The sequence below is a fragment of the Typopeltis vanoorti genome, chromosome 8 (assembly GCF_054136105.1).
Source record: "Typopeltis vanoorti isolate ZY-2024b chromosome 8, IOZ_Tvanoo_1.0, whole genome shotgun sequence".
Taxonomy (NCBI): Eukaryota; Metazoa; Arthropoda; class Arachnida; order Uropygi; family Thelyphonidae; genus Typopeltis; species Typopeltis vanoorti.
Genome location: NC_143556.1, coordinates 138,320,369 through 138,344,096, shown reverse-complemented (window position 1 = coordinate 138,344,096; position 23,728 = coordinate 138,320,369). Strand labels below are relative to the sequence as shown.

General features: G+C 36.7%; 1 protein-coding gene across 3 annotated transcripts in view; it reads left to right on the top strand.

Moving 5' to 3' along the window:
- LOC150104378 (citramalyl-CoA lyase, mitochondrial-like) overlaps positions 1–23,728 on the top strand; it is a 284,487-nt gene that overhangs the window by 26,825 nt on the left and 233,934 nt on the right. For 2 of the 3 annotated variants that reach the window (XM_090396962.1, XM_090396961.1), the window contains exon 2: positions 5,787–5,851. The exons of the other annotated variant lie outside the window; for it this stretch is intronic. The gene's annotated coding sequence lies outside the window, so the exon portion shown is untranslated. The remainder of the gene's footprint in view (positions 1–5,786; positions 5,852–23,728) is intronic. 3 annotated transcript variants of the gene reach the window in all.

Below are 23,728 nucleotides of genomic sequence, written 5' to 3'. Positions count from 1 at the left end.
TAAGGTCAATGGAAATAACAAAGAATTCTTTCGTTATGTGGCAAGTAGGAGGAAGAACGACTATGAAAGGATAAATTTAATGATGAGTACTGATTCAGAGGCAAATGAAATAGATGACTACTGAGTGACCACTTTGCAAGGGTATGTTATCCAAGTGAGGATATATTGCTGTGGCAGAGGGTGACAGGATTGTTGTGAGAACACAGGTTAATGAAATGGAGATATTTAGATACTTGATATTGCAGAATCTGAATGCAAATACAACAATGGGATTAGATGAGATAACAGCTTGTTTTACAAGAATGTGGAAGGGAAATGGTGATGCCTTTGATTGGCTATTTAATTTAAGACACAGTACCAGCAAAGTCACAAGGGATTGAAAGGAGGACAAAATAATTCCTTTATGTTAAGTCTGTGGTAGCAAATTATAGACCAATCTCAGGAGTGGTGGTAAAAGTACTGGAAGAGCTGGTCGAAAAGAATTCCGAAATGGGTGGATAAGAATATAATACTTTATGATGGGCAGCATGGCTTCGTGAAGGGATGGTCATGCCTTAGTAATCTAACTTTTTTTTTATAAGACAGTGACAGCTAAGTTATAAAACCAGCAAAATATTAGAAAATAAGTGAAATAAATAACAATTATTTTCTTATATTCTGTATTGTGAATTAATATTGTTAAATAAACTATGACACTCTATTGGTGGATCTATACTAGAAAAACTGAAGTGGTGATAGTTGATACAGATTAGAAGTTTAGAAGACATATTGCAAAAGTAGTGAAGGTAATCCAGAGAATTGGTGCAATACTAAAGAAGGACTTTGTCCAGTAGAGATAAAACAGGAATGATTCTATTGTCTAGAATAGAATGTCTTACAAAGAGAATGGCCACACAATGGTATTGTGAAGTTTGCAAAGCCATTTGACAGGATACCGTAAGGAGCTCTGTTATGCAAACTGGAACAAATAAGGATGGATATCAAGCATAGTCTGATCAGGGCTTTATACAACTCTTTTCTCTCTAAAGGTTAGTATACTTCTCAGTATTGCAGCAATCCTCTGGGTTACCATCACCACCATTGCAATATGTTCCCTGAATTTCAAGTTTCTATCAATCATCACCTTCAGATCCCTTGCTTCCCCTACTTCCTTCAGTACAGTTCCTTGAATAGAGTATGCAACCTCCCATTGATGTATCCTATACGTCAAGATTTTACATTTAGCTGCTTAAACTGATATCCCAATTCTTTTACTGATCTGTCCAGTTTATTCAAATCCTCTTGCAGGGCTTTCACTTTTGCACTATTACTAATACCCTTTCCCAGCTTCACATCTGCAAATAACTGAATATCCCCCTTCAACCTATTGACAATGCCATTAATATAATGGTTAAACTCCTTGATACTGCTCCCCAGTACACAACTATCTGATAACTATCAGACAGCCAATCCCGAATCCAGTTCATTAACCTGGGGATCGATATCAACCAGTGGTCGATATCGATCCCCAGGGGTCGATATAACTTTGTTAGGGGTCGATAGAAAAATATAAGACATCACTGTGCTGGTAATATTTTATTCGGTTAACTTAGATTACCTCCATCCTGAATGACAACACAATTAAGAGTGAATCGTGGGAACATTGACAAGAATAGGACCTGTAAGATGGAGCAAGGTCATGAAAATAGTTACGGAGGCCAATCAAGTAGGCCAAAATGACGTATTTACCAATAAACGGATGTTGTGGTTCCCGCCCGGCCGGCGCAGCAGGAGCGACATTGCAACACATGCGCGGTTGCTTATTTACTTATACTTACACGTATTCGAACCCAGTCTCATTTTTGCTCATCAACATACAAGTGAGCGTTAGTGTTCTAAAATTCATCAACATACATATTAGGTAATATTAAAATTACATAATAGTAAAATAGAGGGGGTCGATAAAAAGTCAAGAAACTCTTGAAGGGGTCGATGGTCAAAGAAGTTTGGTCAAAGAAAATAGTTACGGAGGCCAATCAAGTAGGCCAAAATGACGTATTTACCAATAAACAGATGTTGTGGTTCCCGCCCGGCCGGCGCAGCAGGAGCGACATTGCAACACATGCGCGGTTGCTTATTTACTTATACTTACACGTATTCGAACCCTGTCTCGTTTTTGCGCATCAACATACAAGTGAGCGTTAGTGTTCTAAAATTCATCAACATACATATTAGGTAATATTAAAATTACATAATAGTAAAATAGAGGGGGTCGATAAAAAGTCAAGAAACTCTTGAAGGGGTCGATGGTCAAAGAAGTTTGGTGACTCCTGATCTAAACCCATATGCTGCAACTTAAATATCAGCTTATCATGTGGTACAATGTCAAATGCCATTTTTTTTGTAAAATCCAAAAAAATGGCAGAATATGCCTTTCCCTCATCGACCACTCTTGTCACTTGATTATAAAAGGCAATCATACTACTACAACAAGAACACTCATTACAAATCCATGGTGACTCCCACAGATAACAGTACCTCATCTGCCCAATGTCGTAAATGATCCCTCACTGATTTCTCCAAGATCTTAACAACTGCTGATGAAATACAAACTAGTCTATAGTTTGACACTTCCAGTGTAATACCACCTTTATGCAATGGCAATATCTTACCATCCTTCCACTCCTTTGATACCTTTCCCATGGCCAGACTTTTATTGAAAAGCCAGGTCAACGGAGCTCTCAGTTCTTTAGCACATTCTCTCAAAACCCATTGCAAAATCCCATCCAGTGCCACTGCTTTATTGACATCCAGAGTACTCAGTATTTGAAACACACTCTCTTCTTGCACTTCTAAACCTCAAACCTGCCCTATTCCTCCTTTAGTATTAAAAACCTACCTCTCCAGGATGAAATAACCCAATAAAGTGTTCTTGAACAACTCCACTATGCTTTCAGCATCAGTCACTCTATTCCCATTTTTATCCAACATTGTCATTCTTCCACAATCATTTCTCCTCCTACTGGCCACATAGCTAAAAAAAAAAAAATTCCTTAGGATTTTCTTTGGATCTCACAGCCAATCTCTTCTCATATTCCAGTTTTGCCTTCCTTACTGTACTAGTCACTCCCCTGGCTTGAGTCTTATATTCTTCATATATCTACTCTCTGCTTGCCCCCCTCCTTATATCTCTTCCATAACCTATTTTTTACCTGCAGTTCCTGTTTGATATTGTTTGTCATCCACTTTACACTAAATTGTGTTCTCTTCTTCACTCATGATGTACAGCTTGCTATTGCTGCTAATAAATATTCCTTCATAAGTTCCCAAGAACTAATGATATCTCACCCTTCCAATTACTCCCTCTATGGAACTGCCCCAAGTTGATATCTAAGACTATTATAATCACCTGCCTTATAATTCCACATACATTCCTTTCTCTCTGATACTCCTGCATGTCTATTCATCTTCCAAGTCAAAACCACATGGTCACTCTCTCCAACTGGAAACAGAAATGCCATTTCAGTTATAATCAGATCTTCTGATGCTATGACCAAATCTAAAATTCTTAAACCTCGTGTTCATTCTACTACATGTTGTCTAAGGCATTTGTTCTTCAAGAATTCCAGAAATTCCATTCCCATACTACTATATGCAGTGTCCTCTTCCCGATTTATACTGCTGTAGTTAAAATCTCTCATAACAATCATTTTTTTTTTGCACTTGCCAAGCTCATCTGCCTAAACATCTCCTGCTCTTCATCCTCTGTACTCCCTGGCTTGTAGCAACACCCCACTAAATATTCTGTCCTGTCCACCTCTACCTCACACCATATGCTTTCAAAACCATTAGTGCCATTGCCTTCCAAATCCTCCACTCTGAGAGGACATGAGTCATCACTTATCATAAGCAGTACTCCACCACCATGCTTTCCCATCCTATCCTGTCGAAAAATGCTGTACCCTGCTACTTCTATTCCTGTCAGTATATCATCTTCTGTCATCCACATCTCAGAGATCTTAATAATCTTTGGACAGGCACATGCTATCAGCACCACCAATTCATCTCCTTAATTACGGATACTGGCTTTGTCCACTTTGCAACACATATACTTGGTCTTACTTCTGCTCAGTCTGATACCTCTCTCTTCCAGTACTTTCCTCCGACTTTCCAGTTTGGCTGCCACTTCTTCTCTTGATTCTGCACACAGCACGATGTCATCTACATACAACATAGTCCAAGGCACGTCTTCTCTCACTTCCTCCATCACCATCTCTATCACAATATTAAACAGGAACAGACTTAATGCTGACCCTTGGTGCAAGCCAGCTGTCACTGGAATACTTTCTGTCTCTCCCAGGCAGGTCTGAATTTTTTGGAATTTTTGTTCATTCATACACTCATTCATCTCATGGGTACTTTCACATACACTAGCCTACATCTGTCCTAATTTCTTTAGTTTTCCTGACTTTGTGCTTTCACACTCTCAGTGAAAAATGCTTTTTCTCTGCATACCTAAACTGTGAATCCATTCAGGTTTGATTTAGTTTACGAGCACTATGCAATTACTTCCATCCATTGGTCCACAAGCTCTACATCATTCCTCCTGCACAACCTGCATAATGATTTATTAGCTATCATCATCATCCTCCTCTGTTTGTTTCTATCACAGCACAGCACCAGACTTACAAACTTCATCCTCTCACTCTCTTTTTCACTTATTTCAATAAACTTTCACAGCCTCTCTCTTACAATACTTCTCACCTATCAGATCATTGGTGCCAGCCAAAACAGTCATTTCTTTCACCTGTTATATGAAGAATCTTATTCTACTATATAAAAAATAAAAATCATATAAATATATGTATGAATCATATTTCATATTCATGTAAATTTAATATTCCCAATGTCAATCCCATAATTACCTCTGAACAGCTTAAATATCTTACTTGTGTCACTTCTTTGTCTCTTGACCCATAGTTTACACAACCATCCTCCTAAGTAATATTGTCCATTCCTGATATCATTTTTGTTATTTATCTGTCTCTGTATCCTCTCCAGGTAATTTATTCTCTTCAGATCCTGATTACCAGATCTGAGCACAATAATTCCGATGTGGCCTGATCAGGGCTATAGACAATGGAATCATTCCTGTTTTATCTCTACTGGACAAAGTCCTTCCTTAGTATTGCACCAATTCTCCGGATTACCTTCACTACTTTTGCAATATGTCTTCTAAACTTCTAATCTGTATCAACTATCACCACTTCAGTTTTTCTAGTATCGATCCATCAATAGAGTGTCATAGTTTATTTAACCATATTAATTCACAATACAGAATATAAGAAAATAATTGTTATTTATTTCACTTATTTTCTAATATTTTGCTGGTTTTATATCCTGCATCTTCAGAGCACAAACAAAGTTCATCACAGTACACGAAACTTGTAAGTCTAGACACATTTTTAGCTAATGGCTATAATCCTCAAAGAATAGAAAAATATTAAATACTCTCCAGAAATCTCCTCCTTTACCTAATACACAAGATTACAACATTTTACCATCCTATTCATTTTTATATTTTGATATCTCTCGGTTTCCAGTCATTAAATTTTTTAATCATGTCATATAGTCGAGTAAATTCTGTTGCATCAGATGTATATGTAAATAAATAACATTTACACATTTAGTTGTATACTTAGATTTTTAATCGTTTATAGCTTGATTTTCTCTGTCAACAGTTCATAAACATTATCTGAATTTTTATATTTTCTGAGGACCACTAATTTTTATTTTATTTTTTCCAGGATCAATATAGATCAACAACCACACTTTGGGAAACACTGACCTACAATGCACAGCCAGACTAAAGGTTTGAATCTAGTTGTGTTGCATGCTTTATGCTCCATATGTTATGCAGGGAAATTTGCCAAATGAACTACACTTTCATATATTTGTTTGTAAATTTTTGATTTCCATATAAAATATCTTGCATATTTTATATGGACTTATACAGCCTACATCTAAGTGTGTTTGGTATCAGGAGTCTTGAAAAACTAATAACTGGTATGACACCTAAAACAGAGAATTGGGAAACCTATAACGGGAGAAATGGTGAGAATATGTGTAAGAGCGATAATGTATAGTAATGATCCACCAGTAGAGTGTCACAGTTTATTTAACCATATTAATTCACAACACAGAATATAAGAAAATAATTGTTATTAATTTCATTTATTTGCTAATATTTTGCTGGTATTATATCCAGCATCTTCAGAGCACAAGCACAGTTCATCACAGTACATGAAACTGTTACAATTTGGTATAACAGTGGGACTAGTTTAAAAAATTGTAATGGCAATGCAAGGAACTAAAGTCTAGACACTTTTTTAACAAAATAGAAAAATGGGTGCAAAAAGAGTAATCATAATGGGAGACTTTAATTATCCAAATATTCATTGGGTAGCAGTAAAATCTCATGAGAAGAATGAAAATAAGTTTATTGAGCTGTTGCGAGACAACTTTTTCAAGCAGCATGTTACAGAAGGAACTCAAGGTCAAAGAGTTAGATTTGATTATAGTGTCAGAGGGTGTTTTAGTTAAAGACATAACTATTCTGCCTCTGGTTGGTGACAGTGATCATGTGTACTCACTTGGGAAGCGACTAAATGCATGAATGTTCCATTCAGAAAAGGTTACATGCTGAACTACAAAGCAGGAAATTATGACCAACTGAAGAATATGCTGAGTTCGGTAGAATGGGATCAGTTGCTGGATGGCACAAGTATCGACACGGGAAGCATTTAAATGATTTAAATACTTAAATGATGCAATATTAGAATGTGTCCTGAGAGTTTGAAGAATAAATAGGGTAGGAGTCAAATGGATGTGTAATTTTATTAAACAAGAGATTCGTAAGAAAAGGATGCTGTTGAAGGAATACCATGTGATATGGATGATGTCCATTATGGTCATAAGCAGCAGGCTCGAAGAGTCACAGCTGTTGTACAGAAAGCTAAGTATGAAAAGAAACAGACTCTGCAAGCTAAAGACAACCCATAAGAATTCTATCAATATGCTGCAAGTGAATATGAAAGAATAACTCTTCTAAATGCAGATGGAGTAAGGATGACAGATGCAGAGGAGGTTGTTCAACTAGTGAGTGCCCATTTTGGTAAAAGCTGTCAACCTAATAAAGAAACTCTAGGGTATGAGGACGAGGTATTAAATCTATTGCAAAAACTGAATAAAAATTCAGCAATAGGGACTGATGGGGGATATCAGCAGAGATGCTAAAAGAGTGTTCAGCTGAACTGGCTATTCCTTTGACCAGGCTATATAATATGAGTCTCAGAACGGTGAAGATTCCACAGGAATGGAAAGAATGCACGTATGGTAATTCAGTTGCACAAGGGTGGTGCAAAGACCAATGTATCCAACTATCGAACAGTTAGTATCTCAGGAGTGGTGGTGGTGAAGATTTTGGAAAAATTGGTTAGGGCTCTCATTCAGAAATGGGTTGACAATGAATCTCTACTTTGCAATGAACAGCATGGGTTTACTTAGGGAAGTTACCTTCCCTAAGTAAACCCATGCAACTTACATTCTTATTGTCCAATTACCATTGAACTAGTCAAAGGAATGGATATACTATGATATTTTTGGATTTTGCCTTTGCAAAATCCAAAAGGCTTTTGGCAAAATACATAATGGCATACTGTTGCATAAATTGAAGAATATTTGTTTGAATTATAAAATATAATGATAAGAGAATGGCTAACTGATAGATATCAAAAAGTGGTGTACGATAAATGTGAGTCTGCAAGATTTAAGGTAGCCAGTAGTGTATCACAAGGATCAGTGCTTGGTTCACTGTTATTCACTCTGTACGTTAATGATATTGGGAAGGATTTGACAGGCGACATACAACTATTTGCTGATGGTGCAAAGATAGGTAGGGTAATCAGTAATTGCTGATATGCAGTACTTACAGAATGATTTGAATAGGTCAGAATTGTTGGCATGGGAAAATGGATATCAGTTCAATATCAGTAAATATAAAGTCATGCACTTTGGTGTGATTAGATATCCAATGTCATATTATATTGGTGGGATTATGCTAGAAGAAACTGATCGGTCTAGGGATTTTGGAGTGTTAGTAGATAGGAAGTTGAAGTTCTGGTGCCATGTAGCAAAGATTGCAAATACAGCTCAAAAGATAATTGCAATGCTGAAACAAACTTTCACATGTAGAGATAAGGATAGAGGGTATCAGGGAGACAGAAGGATGGTAATTTGTTTAGTAGGCCTGAATGCCACACAGTCAAAAGGTCTTAAGTAGCGGAGGAGTTGGGTATTGATGATTTTCTCTATTATCTTGGACAGGACAGAGGTGATGGTAACTGGTCAGTAGTTTGGTAGACTTCTATCACCCTTTTTTGGAATAGGATATCATGGAATGATTCCATGCATTGGGATAAGTACCTGATATGTATAAATTAGAGACCATACAGTATGACTGTTGAACGTTTTTCACTTGGTTATACTATAAATTAAAGATACCAAGAAATTATTTGCCTCCTGGTTGGCCAAGTGGTTAGCATGTCCACTCTCCAGGCAAAAGGCTGCAGGCTCAAATCCTACCATGGGCTGGATGTTTGTGATTGTCTATGAAAATACTAGTGGTGGTAGATGGTGTAGATGATGAAGGTAATTGCGGTTGGTGGAGTGGTGGAGACAGATAGTTGTGGAGTAGGTGCCCTCCTTCAATCTTTGGACTCCATGGAGGTGCTATGTAATAATAATATACTGGTTTAATCCTTTATCCAACTGTAAGCAAACAAAGTGTGCACCTGAAGTATTTTCAGGACTGGGGGAACTCGTGGTAAAGGTGGTATCACTTCACATCACTTGCCTTAATATCCCATAATGCAAAACACATCTCCTTGCGAACATGTATAATGCTATGCATTAAGGGAAGGGTTACTACCTAGACCGGTTTTGACCTTTATTGAGGTCTTATCAATGGGAGCCAGACCCAGAGGTGATACCAAGGTTGAAGTAATGCAGAAGTCATATTTTCCATATACGAGTTTCCAAAAGGTGTCACACCTTATTATTATAATACTCTGGATTAGAGACAGATAGTTGTTAAAAGTTTTTCCACTTGGTTATACTATAAATTAAAGATACCACTAGCAAACAGGAGAAAGAGGGGTGATATGATTGAGATTGAAAGGATCATACAGGATTTCAGTTGATGGTATTTTTCATTTTATGGAATGTAAGGAAAGGGAGAGGTCTCCTTTGAAGCCGAGAATGAATGCACCTAAGATGGAGATGAGGTATAGATTTTTCTCTCTTAGAGTGGTGTGTGATTGGAATGGATTGCCAGTGGACATTGTATGTGCAAATAGTGTGATTGAATTCAAGAATAAGTATGATAGTACTGTAGTATGTAGACTCCCTCGATGAGTCCCTGATTCTCTAGAAGTCTCTCTTAATAATAATAATAATATACTGAAAATTTTGAATAATTCAAATATGTCTGAAAATTTTTGAATAATTCAAATATGTCTTTGTGTAATGGGGGGGAGGGAGTATTAAATCATTTCTTCTAGTGGTAATCAGTAAACAGAGAAAAATATCAAAACTAATTATGTTTAATGAGAATAAACTATTATTTAGATATTGGTCAAGTGTAGGTGAATAACTATTTTAATTACCAACTACTTTCGCCGGTTTATGCTGTCGGCTTCATCAGGGTACAATCAGGAAAGTAATTCTCCTGATTGCTTTCCCTTATGAAGCCGACAGCATAAGCCGGCGAAACTAGTTGGTAATTAAAATAGTTACTCACCTACACTTGACCAATATCTAAATAATAGTTTATTCTCGTTGATCCTTGTGGTCAAGAATCAACAATTTTTAATTGTTTAAATTTTTATGATATGGTTTTTAACTTAATTTAAAATAAACAATTTTTTTACAAAAAAAAAGGGGAGTGGCATGTAACTGTGAGAAAATCTACAATCTGTCTACTATAATAACCAACAATATCAGTTTAGATGTAGCAAGCAACTTACATCTCTGCTATTCCAAATCATTATTCCAGAACTGTCTTGTACTCATTCTCTGTTTATTTGACTTACCAGATTGTAGACAAAGATTTCGCTGAAACTCTGAAATGAAAAAATGTTTTTAAATTATGTGCTTAAAGGATGGTTCACCACCTAACATTGGATTGCTGGTACAATGAATGTTATGAGAACATTTCACAGAGTGATTAATCACATATTTCCCACAGCATGGCTACCTCATTTACCTGCTCTCAACCCGGGGCCATCTGAAAGGTGTGGTATGTGAAGAATATGTTCCTGATTTAGCAACCTTGAAAGACAGAATAATGCAGAATGTGAGGCAGATCAATGTAGATCTGTTACGTTCTGCTGTAGAAAATGTCATTCATAGAATGCAGCTCTTAGAACATCTGAAAGCAGGACATATCAAACCACATCTGTAAGTTATACGAACACAAAAATCAATTTGTTTTCTCTTCTAGCCATTATTATTATTATTAAGAGAGACCTCCAGAGAGTTAGGAACTCATCGAGGGAGGGAGGCCATACTATTTGCACCAGCTCTCGTACCTGTTCTTGAATTCATTCATGCTACTTGCACACACGACATTCAACAACAATCCATTCCAATTGTGCGCTACTCTATGAGAGAAAAATCTAGCCCTAATTCCCTTCTTGAAAGCATTCATTCTCAACTTACATGGATGACCTTGTGTCCTTTTCCCACCTTCCATAAAATGAAAAATTCCATCTACTGAAATTCTGTATAAACTTTTCAGACGTTTGTAAGTCTCAATCATATATCCCTCTTTCTCTGGTTTGCTAGTGTCTGTAGCCTACAAATTCTCAATCTATATTCCACAATCTTGACATCATTTTTCATACTCTCCTTTACACTCATTTTCTCTCTCCCTTCACTGTATCAGAATCAACACGAAAACTAGGGTACCAGACTTGCATGTGATAGTCCAAGTGAGGTCTTATGCATGTCAAGGTTCATTTTAGCATTGCTGTTATTTTTATTTGAGTTGTGTTTACAATGTTTGCTATATGACCCTTGAACTTCAACATTCTGTCTACTAAAATTCAAGATCCATAGCCTTAGCACTTTCTTCAAGCATAATCTCACCAATATAATATGACATTGAATATCTAATCAAAGTGCATGAATTTGCATTTATTAACATTTAAATGACAGCCTTTTTCTCATAACCACAATTCTAGCCTATTCAAATCATTCTGCAAGAACTGCAATATCAGCACTCCTGATTACCCTACCTATCTTTGCATCATCATCAGGAAATAGCTGTATGTTACATGTCAAATCCTTCCCAATGTCATTAATGTACAGATTGAATAACAATGGACTGAGAACTGATCCTTGTGGCGGACCACTGGTTACCTTGAATTTTGCAGCTTCACCCCCGCCACCCATATACCACTTTTTGCTATTGTTAGTCAGCCATTTTCTTATCGATGTCAATAGTTTATAATCCAATCCTATATTCTCCAATTTATGCAACAGTATTCAATGCTGTATTCTGTCAAAAGCCTTAGCAAAATCCCATAGTATCATTGTGTATCCATTCCCCCTTGTCTAACTCAGTAGTTACATTATTATAGAATGTGAGAAATTTTCTAAAACTTGACCTTCCTTATTAAATCCATGCTGTGCATTGTAAAGTAGAGATTCGCTGTCAACATTTCTGAATGCAAGCCCTAACCAACTTTTCCGAAATCTTCATCACCACCACTCCTGAGATACTGATTGGTTGACTGTTCGATTCATTTGTTTTTGCACCATCCTTGTGTAATGGGATTGCCATACATTCTTTCCATGATTACAAATTATACAAATTAGATATCGTGGTCAAGGGAATAGCCAGTTCAGCTGAATACTCTCTTTTAGCATCCATGCTGATATTCCATCAGTTCCTATTCAGTTTGTGCAACAGCTCTAGTACTTCCTACTCATCCACGAGTTTCCTCATATGGAGAAGAGGAGGTGGTGGTGAGTTCAATGTTGCATATTCCAGGTTGATAGCTTGTAGCAAAATGGTTGCTCATTAGTTGAACAATAGTTTCTGCATTAGTCACCTGCATACTATCTGCATTCAGTAGAGTTATTCTTTCAAATTCATTCTTTCTTTTACTTGCAGCGTAATGATAGAATTCTTGTGGGTTGTCTTTAGCTTGCAGAGCCAATTTGTTTTCATACTCAGAGTTGAAATCTCTTGCTTAATTAGATCACACATCCATTTCACTTCTATGCTCTTTATTCTTTGAACTCTAGTGACACATCCTGGTTTCGCATCATTAAGTATTTTTTAAACAGTTCAAATGCACTGTTGATATCCTTCCCATCCAATAACTGATACCATGGCACTTAACCCAGCTTACCCCTCCAGTAGTCATAATTTCCTTCTTTGTAGTTCAGCATGTAACCTTTTCTGAATGGAACATTCATCAACTTCCCAAGTGAGTATCACATAATCACTGTCACCATCTGGACGCAGAATAGTTACGTCTTTAACTTAATTCCCCCACCCCCGACACTATAATAAAATCTAACACTCTTTGACCTTGAGTTCCTTCTGTCACATGCCACTTGAGGAAGTTGTTTCACAACAGCTAAATAAATTTAGTTTCATTCTTCTCATGTGATTTCATAGCTACCCAATCAATGGTCATATAATTAAAGTCCCCCATTATCATTACTCTTTTCGCACCTATCATATTTATTTGTTGATGCTTTTCTTCATCAGTAGCTTCCACTCCACTGGATCTCTAACAAAACCCCACTGTGTATTTAATCCACTTCACACCAGATGGCTTCAAACTCACTGCCAAATGAAAAATTGTTGCTAGTATTGTAGTCATAGGTCTTAAGTCTTACTGGATTCAAGGCATTTGATATCATTATCAGCACACACTCCTCTCTTATCCTGTCTATCCTTCCTAAAAGTACTGTACTCTTTGCACTCAATACCAGTTAGTACATCTTCTTCTGATAGCTAAATCTCTCTAATGCCTGCAACATGAGGTCCCAATATATTAACCAAGGCAACAAACTCTGCTTCTTTGTTTTTGATATGCTTAGCATTCGTGTACAGACAATAAATTATCTGTATGCTCTTTTGCATACACTTGTCTGTGGTCTGCATGACACAGTTTGACAACTTGCAGATTTCTGTTCTTATCTAGTTCCTTACTTATGCAGGCATCGTTACACATGCTTGATAGGGCCAAACTAGACAAACACAGAATCGTTCTAATCTTCATAATCATTTCCATAATAATAACCATTCCCATCATTAATACAGTTGCCTAACATTGTTACTCTTACACACAGGTTCTCACAATTCCTCCCATCAGAATTCAGTTTCCTTGACTCTCTGTGTTAGGTCTTATATCAATTAATAATTTTTCAAGTCTCCTGATGCCAAATGCATTCAAGTGTAGGCCATCCCTCTTATACAAATCCAATCTTCTCTCAGGCTCACTCCACACATCCAAAAACTTGCATCCATTCCTATGCATCGAATCATTTGCCATTGTAGCCCTTTTTCTTAATTCATTTTTATCATTTCAAGGTAGTATACTTACTATTTTCACTTTCTCACTCTCACCTCTTCCAACCCTTTCATGTCCTCTCTCATACTGAACATCACTAATTAAGTTGTTAGTACCTACTACAATTACAATCTTGTTTGCTTTTCTTTTCTATTTTTGAATTGTTTCCATTATATTTTTAATTTTTGCACTGGGAATGTTAGAACCCACTCATCAATGGCATGTTATTTGATAGAGCCACCATACCAAATAACATCCTTCTTTTTATAATCAACTTTACTTACCCGATTTTTATTATTATGCACTAACTTATCCGATTCCATTTTTTGTTTTCCATTTTGCTGCTGAACTTTTTTTTATTTTCCCTGTGTTTCTCTAAATGCTGTTTCTTCTGCTTTTTTGGTGCCATTTTACACCTGTATTTAATATTAAAATAATGTACTATATAATGTACTAATATACTATAAAACTCTAATTTTCTAAGGAAAAAGCACAATAAAACAGATAAAAATGACCAATTTTATACATTACTGTTTAATTAATCCCAAACCATGTTTATAGCATCAAATGTCTCCTGGTGGCAGGATTCTGTACTTGTAAGTTTCTGTGGTTTAGTAGTTCTGTGGGAAGTTTTCGGTATTGAGGCCACATTATAATATAAATAAGGAGTTTAATAAAAAAATAAGTAATTAAAACCTGAAAAGTTTCTTACATCGTAAGTCTTCTTCATCAGGGGTATTGGTACATTAAAGTTTTTACACAACAAAAGCCTATTAACCACGCTACCGGCCAAGACGTCTATATACGTCAAGATTATTATGGATGCAAAGTGCATATTAAAATTGTAATACCATTGATATTACATTGAAATATATGATGGATACGAAGCATACGAGGATGCGTATTTGATCCATAATGGCGCCCGTAAGGTGGTTAACAATTAATTACACATATTAGATGTTTTTAAAAACTTCACGACTGTTAAATATAATTGATAAACCAGAATACAAATGATAAATTTGTTACTGTATGCATGTTGGAGCACTGCCAGTTGTTGCTATCACATTCTGTGACATCATGTGATATAATGCTTAGGATCCCTACACAATGCAGTAAAAATCAATGCTTCATTTTACATTAGGTATGGTCTGCTTTCATCAAAAATTTAACTGCCATAGACCAAGGATATAGCATGCGTGATACCACAGAATGTGATAGCAACAACTAGCAATGTTCCAATACAAAACTTTTATGTACCACTACCCCTGATGATGTGTCTTACGATGTACGAAACTTGTCGGGTTTTAATTGCTTATTTTTATTAAACTCCTTATTTATATTATAATGTGTATCAATGGGATGCTGCTTAAGGGTCAAAGCTGTATAACTGAGAGGAGACCTCCACATCGCCTTTAAAGGAATGTGGAGAACCGAACAGGGCTTCTGACCTAATGTCCAATCCTCACCTTCTCGTGGTGCACCCTGTTGGATATCTACCTGGATACTGAACGAACGAGGATGGGCTGGCAATTTGGGATTTAGCTGACCAAATTCTAATTCTTATTGGTTTAAACCAAATTATAAAATGATGGTACAACATGACAAAATTTCATGCCGGCTGAGGCATCGGCTGGTTAAACAAGACCCCCCGTTGTTTTCACCAGGGAACCAAGGTGAACAGCGAAAAGTCAGCTACTGGAACAAATCTGAAAAAACACCCCAACTCAACATCACCAGAGTTAAAGATCAGTACTATCAATGTAGGAAGCCTGAATGGCAAAGAAATGGAGCTAGCTAAGGAATTAGATAAGTACCAGATCGACATAATAGGGGTGACTGAAACAAAAAGACAAAACTTGGTGAGATCTTTCTGAGCAATAAATACAAAATGTCAGAATGGGGAACTGGACAATGAGACTTATTTGTTCCTATGGTCCCACAGAAGGTTCTACTAAGGTAGAAGTGGAGGAATTGTTTAATGCTTTAGAGAAAGCATCTGACACAATGAAAAAGGAAAAGTTCGTCCTTGTTGGGGATCTATATAGCAGAGTAGGAAATGATTGTCAGGCATACAAAAATATATTGGGAAAATTTGGAGAAAAGAGCAAAGCTAATAATAATGGCAAATATTTGTTGGATTTCTGCTCAGGACATGGACACTGGTTATTACTAACACCATGTTCCAACATAAAAATGTGCACAAATTCACATGGAGAGAAGAGGCAAGGTATAAGAAAAGTCTCATTGACTATGTTATTGTTGATAGTGATGTTTTCTCCCTGGTTCAGGACACTAGAGTGTACAGAGGATTTGAAATTGGAAGTGATCACTATTTAGTCTTGAGCAGGATAAACTTGAATTTCATATTGAAAAGAATAACATGTAAGAAAGTTTTAAACCGAATAAAAGTTGAGCAGCTCTCAGATGTGAATTGTAGACTAAAATACACAAAGATTATTGAAGAAAAAATGAAAGAGTTTGAGAACAGGAATCAAACCTTGGAGATTCAGTGGCAAACTCTGAAGGAAACATTGATTGATTCTGCCAAAGAGGCATGTGGTGAGGTTGTCTGCAAGGATAAAAAAATCAGAACTCCCTGGTGGACACAGGAAGTTAAAGAGGCAGTGAAGGAAAAGAAGAAAGCATATCAAAAGTTCCTGTCAAATAAGACAGCTTGTGCTCTTAGAGAATACAGAGACAAATGCAAGAATGCTAAACACTGTGTAAAACTAGCTAAACAAAAGTCATGGGAGGACTTTGGCAAGAATATAGAAAATAAATATCAAGAAGGTGGCAAAATATTCTGGAGGTTATTGAAGAAGCTTGGGAATGGAGGAAAGAGTGCTGTAAAAGGAGTTAGAGATGATAAAGGTGACATGAAAATGGGAGAAAAAGATATCCTTGAAGTATGGAGTAATTACTTCGAGAAATTGCTAAATGAAACAAGCAGTGATAGCACAGTGGTAAAAACCACTCAAGAGGCATACAGTCAAGAATACATATCCATATTTGAAGTAGAAAAAACCATCAAAGGCTTAAAATGTGGAAAGGCAGCAGGAGTAGATGATATTCGACCAGAAATGCTGAAGTATCGTGGTATAAAAGTCTTGCAGTGGCTGCACTGCATAGTTCAGAAAGCCTGGACAGAGGGACGAATTCCCGATGATTGGAGTAGAGCTCTCGTAGTACCCATATATAAAAAGGGAAATAAAACTGAATGTGAGAATTACAGTGGTATTTCCTTACTGACTGCTCCTGGTAAGATATATGCAAGTATACTTGAGAAACGGTTGAGAAGAATTGTAGAAGAAAAGCTTGGTGAAGAACAAGCTGGATTCCGGCCAAATAGAGGCTGTCAGGATCAGATCTTCACTTTACGACAAATAGTGGAGAAATCATGGGAATATAACAAAGATCTCTATTTGAGTTTTGTAAATCTGGAAGAGGCATATGATAAGGTGCCAAGAAAGAAGCTATTCAATACGGTACAGTTATGTGGTGTCAACTTAGTCTTTATTTGAGTTGTAAGTCAGCAGTTAGAATTGAAGGAAGTGCAGGGAGATGGTTTAATGTTAAATCTGTTGTGAGACAAGGATCTACATTGTCCCCTCTGTTATTCATTATCTATATGGATCACATTATGAAGGAAAGTGGTATTAAACATGATATCAGAATTGGAGATGTTAATGTCAGCTCTTTGCTTTATGCGGACGATGTTATACTTCTGAATAAATCTGCTACAAGTTTGCAAGATTCCTTGACTGAATTGAATAACTGTTGTAATAGATATGGTATGAAGGTCAGCATTAAAAAAGACAAAGACAATGAAAATAGGTAGAATCGTTGAAAATATCAACTGCACTGTAAATGGAGAACCTGTGGTACAAGTAAAACATTTCATCTATTTAGGCACGTTTTTTAGTGAAGATGGTAAATTAAATATGGAAATAGACAACAGAATCAATAAAGCTTGTATAGTAGGAAGTCAATTGAATAAATTCATATGGAATAAGAGAGAAATTAGCCAGAACACAAAATTAGCTGTATACAAGACAGTGTTCAAACCAGTTTTAATTTATGGATCTGAGAGCTGGGTCAGAAGTAAAACATTTGACTAAGGACTAAAGACCGCAGATATGAGAGTCCTGGGAAAGATTAGTGACGTGAACAGATGGCATCAATGGCAATATCATATTAAAAATGAGGATATTACTAAAGAACTTGACATTGTCAGCATCCAGAAATGCGTTAACAGAGCTAATCTGGGGTGGTATGGTCATTTAAACAGAATGGGCGAGGAAAGATTGGCAAAACAAGTGTTCTCTGCCATGTTGGCAGGAAAACGACCCAGAGGAAGACCAAGATATAGGTGGTTTGATAGGGTACAAAGTGCCTTAGACGACAGAAATATAAGATCTGTTAATATTGGAGTCTTGACAAGTAACAGACTGATCTGGAGGAAAACTGTAGATAGGAAGTTAGTAATGATGTAAATTTTTCATGTAGTACTATCATATCTTGTTCACCCCTTGAGGATACATGGCAGGAATTTGATGATGTGGTCTATACCAAAAACTTCCCACAGAATTCTTTTACTGTCTTTTATTTTCTGTAAACAGAAATCTCATGTTTCAGAGTGTACTTACACCAAGTTTGGTTGAATTTCGTTCGATACAATTTTTGCTACAGGGCTCTGAACAACTCCTCTTTAATTATGGCCACCCTACTCCTGTGTGTGTGTGTAGATACACATACACAGAGAAAATTAACACTTACTCCATGCAGTAGCCTAATCAATATCATATACTAGTAAGAATATTAGATATTTTTATTTGTATCATAAATCAAATTATTTAATTCAGTAAACCACGTGCATGGGCACATGATGAGTTGTAAAAAATTATACTGAAAAATAAGTCCTCAGCTCTGTAATGTTTGAGAAATACTAATGTAGATGATGCGCTTGTCATTTGATCTTATGTCTCAGATATGTTAAATTATTATCATTATCAGAACCTCCATAGAGTCATAAGACTTATTGCAGGAGACCCATCTTTAAGAACAATTAAACCTTATACTCATTCACTGTTCATATGCTCAACAACCCTATGAAGCAATGTATTCTATGGTCTAGTCACCTTCCATGCAAAAATGTCACTCTCTTACTTATCACTCTTACTCCCTCATTAGTTTAAATGTCTCAATCTTATCATCTCTCCTTCTTCTATCAATCAAACTCTGCAGTCTCCATGCTCTCAACCTGTTCTCATAGCCAACATTGTACAGTCCTGATATCATTTCTGTTATCTGCCTTTGCATTCTCTCCAAGGTTAATTTATCCCCTTCAAAATCCTAGCAACCAACTCTGAGCACAGTGATCCAGATGTGTCTGATCAGGGCTTATCTCTGCTGGTCAGTGCCCTCAGTATTGCAACAATCCTCTGTATTATTTTCATTACCTTTTCAATGTCTCTCAATCATCATCTCAAGATCCTTTGCCTCTTCCACTTCCTCTAGTACATTTCCTCCAACAGGGTAATGCAACTTCCTATTAATGGACTCAGACTTCAAGACGTTATGTATAGTTGCATTAAGCTATTGCCTCTATTCATTTGCCTATCTGTTTAGCTTATTCAAATCCTCTTGAAGGGCTATCACATTGCACTACTGCATTACCAATAACCCTTCCCAGCTTCACATCATCTGCAAACAACTGAATATCTCCCTGAAATCCACTGATAATGCCATTGATATAAAGGTTAAACAATATGGATTTCAATACTCTTAGGGATCCCACTTGTAATTTTCTGCTTCCTTGATATTGTTCCCTCATACCCAACTCTGATACCTATCCCTATCAGATAGCCAATCACCAATCCAATTCACTAACCTGATATCCAAACCAGTATGCTGTAACTTAACTAACAGCACATCATGTGGCACCCTGTCAAATGCCTTTCCCCCTCATCAACTGATGAGGGGAAAGGCATTTGATGAGAAGGCAATTAAGTTACAAAAACAAAAGCACTCCTTAAGAAATTCATGCTGAACCACACAGATAACAGTACCCTTACTGGTCAGTGTTGTGTACGATTTCTCACTAATTCTACAAAATCTTAACAACTACAGGAGAAATACAAGATGGCTTATAGGACACTTCCTTGGGCCACCACTCCTTGGACACTTTTTCCATAGCCAGATGCTTATCGAAAAGCCAAATCAATAAAGCTGTTAGTTCCTCAGCACATTCTCTAAAAACATGTGGTGAAATTCCACCCAGTCTCATTGCCTTATTTACATCCAGAGAACTTAATATTTGTAACACTCTTCTCTTGCACTTCTAAACCTCCTCTATTCTTCTAGTAATAAAACACTATTTCCAGAATGAAATACCCCTATAAAGTAATCAAAAATTCCACTGTCTTCTGCATCAGTCACTCTACTACATTTTTATCCAACAATGTCATTCTTCCACAATTCCTTCTACTGTCTACAGAATGAAAGAATTCCTTAGGATTTTCTTTGGATCTCAGGGCCACTCTTCTCAGTTCTGCTTTCTTTACTATATTAATCACTTTCCTAACCTGAATTTTATATTCCTCATGCAATTCTCCACACTTCTCCTTATACTTTTTCCATAACCTCCTTTTCATGGGCAGTTCCCATATGATATTGTTTGTCATCCACTTTATACCAAACCTTATTTTTCTTTTTCACTTGAGGATACATGCCATTACTGCTCATAAATATTTCTTCACTAGTTCCCATGCACTGGTGATATCTCACCTTTCCAATTCTTCCACCGATTGAACTTCCCCAAGCTGATTTCTAAGAGAATTATAATCACCTGCCTTATAATTCCACATAAATTCCTTTCTTCTTGACACTTCCACATGTCTGCTCATCTCTCCAAGTCAAGACCACATGGTCACTCTCTTAGACTGGGGAAGGGATGACATTTCAGTTATAATCAGGTTTTGTGATGCAAGGACAAAATCCAAAACTCTCATACTTCTTGTTTCTTCTACTATATGTTGCATGAGGAATTTTTTCCCTCAAGAATCCAGTAATCAATACCCCCCACGCACACACTTACTACTACATGTTGCTTCCTCTTCCCGATTTATGCTGACGTTGAAATCTCTTATAATAATGATCACTCAACAAACTTGCCAATTTGCAATTGCTAAATTCAACTGCCTAAACATTTCTTTCTTCTTAAACTCTTTTCCCTGGCCAGTTCCACAGTTCCACAGTTCCTACAGCAACATTCCACTAAATATCCTATCCTGCACACCCTCACCTCACACTATATACTCTCAAATCCATTAGTGCTATTTCCTACCAAATTCTCTGTTCTGAGAGAACATACCTCATTGCTATCATGAGCAATACTCCACCATTGTGTTCACTCTTCCTATCTTGTTGAAATACACTATACCTTTCTATTCCTATACCTGTTAGTATATCATTATCATTCAACCATGTTTCACTAATCCCAATAATCCTTAGACCAGCTGAGGCTAAATAAACCTCAATATCTCTTGCTGCTTGATTCACATTGTCTCTCAGGTCATTTGTACCTATCATCACAACCAGCTCATCTACTTTTACATCTTGCTTAATTGCTATAGTAACAGTATTGTTCCTCCAGGCAAGCACTCCTCTGGCATTTTGTTTTGCACTCCACGAATCATTGAATCTCCATACATCACACCTCTCAATGCTTTATTCATTTCTTGCTCGCATGCATCCCCTGCTCTCTCTCTTGCATTTCCTGTCATCTCTCCATTACGCCTTCACTATCTTGCCTTCCTCTTAATCCCCATCATCTCTCCATTACGCCTGCACTATCTTGCCTTCCTCTTAATCCCCATCATCTCTTGGTACTACTACTCTAACCCCCTTCCCGCTTGTTTGCTTCATATCAGTTTCCAGTTTCTTAATCTCTTCTCTCATGCTTCTAAACTCATTCTTCATCTATCAGTATCTCTTATACCAATCATTACCATTCTGTAAATCTAGTACATTTATTTCCACATGACACTCATCTTCCTGTCAGTCATGCTACTCATCTCGCTCTCTCTCTCTTTCTGCCAGTATTCATTCATTTCCAACACACCACTACCAAAGTCACTTAAATCTGTGTTGACATTAATGTCACCAAGCTCTTCCCATCTCCTACATTTTATGCAGACATGCACGTCTCAGTCTCTTACTTACCATATTTCTAACTGTCGAGATGCAAACATTCTACAAGCACCATATGCCACAAAATCCTGTAGTACACAGCATAAAATGTAGTCCATGAATGGAGAATGGCTAGATGATGACATATTGGGATGCAGATTTACTCCCACTGCCATTATCATCACAGTACAAAGACATTGACAAGATATGCTAAAAATATACTCCAAACAACAAAAAACTCAAAATGTAAAGCATCCATGGCCAATTATGATCTAACAGACAACACTCCTTGTAAATTTAGAGCAGCTACTAGAATATTTTATATCGAAACTTATCTTTTTTTCTCTGACACTACCTTGAAAGCCAGCACACTTGAAGACACTTGTATAAATAAGCATGGCATTATCTAGCTCTACAATCCGTTCTCTCACACCTTTTTTAATGCATTTAAACACTAACTGCCTGAAACACCCATTTCACAATAGAGAAACAATTAAATAACTTTATCATTTCTTAACTCAGTTAGTCACATCTTTCAAGTGATTCATTATCTTTTTTTTATTTACAGAAAGCCAGCACACTTGAAGACACTTGTATAAATAAGCATGCCATTATCTAGTTCAACAATAAGGTCTCCTTAAAACACTAATTCATAGGATCAGGATTCTTGTTCTAACGAGACAAGAATCCTTATCTGAAGAGAACTCAACTACTTTGCCACGTTTTTAGCCATTGGCTACATCACTATAAAATTGATAAAATACTACGTCCCTTATTCCCCATCCCAAACACACAAAACCATAGCACTGTTATTGTTATCCCTATATTTAGAATATATCTGAAGAGATAGCCTAAGTACTGAATAAATATAACCTCCATACCATGTTCAAACTCGACATCAAACTAACACTCTCATCTGTTCACTAAGAACACACTCTGTCCTCTATGACTTTGGTAGCAGAGGTTAACCAAGAATATCCGACTTATGGAATTGTGCATCTTTAAGTTTAACTTATCCATAACAGTATGGACAAGTCAGATTTCACAGCTCGTGGCAAGTGGAGGGAGAATTTGGGGCAATCATGGTAACGGAATAAGGATGGTTAGGAAGTAAGTGAAGTCCAAGTTCTTCTCATGACATATAGTTTGTAAGTGAAATGGAAACTGTGTCTTCAGCAAATTTGTTCCAGGAAAGATATGACGAGGATATGTAAACACTTTATTTTATTCGCACAGGGTTCCCCCTGTTCCTCAACTGTCCCTTAGGACTGGTTGAGACTTTCTAGTGAGGAATTAAGTAATTATGACTGTTAATCCGTGTTTGTTCACGGGCCGGTTTGCCTGTTCTGAGGGATGAAAAACCCAAGTTTCTCAAACCTTCATATGAGACTGGTTAACTCACCTTCAATTGAAAGATACCAAATAGGAGTTCCTCACATCATGGATGGGAATCGAACCCAGGTCTTTCTGACCAAAGGGCTTTGTCTGTATGCCGACTGATCTATGGAATCTCTGTATGTAAACACTGAATAAACAACTCTCCTTTGACATGTTCTTAGACATCATGGAAGAGACTGCATAGTAATAATAATAATAATTGTTAGGGCTTGTATTGTGGTAAATTGTTCATGCGCTGAAGATGTCGGTTTGAAATCCAACAAATTGTCAATTGCATAATAAATATTTTACTTATTTCTCTTTTGTTGTTGTTTAACATTATATGAATTGTTTGTGAAAGCTTCCCATGAAATGGGAAGTGATGATTTTTTAAAGCCTGTACAAGAAACAAGGCTACTAACTGGTACCCCTAGAGGGCACTCTTCTTAGGATTTTAGGCATTGAGGCTATTAATTTCCACTTCCTTTTGTTTTGCCTATGTGTACATTTCAGTTTTTATATCATACCTC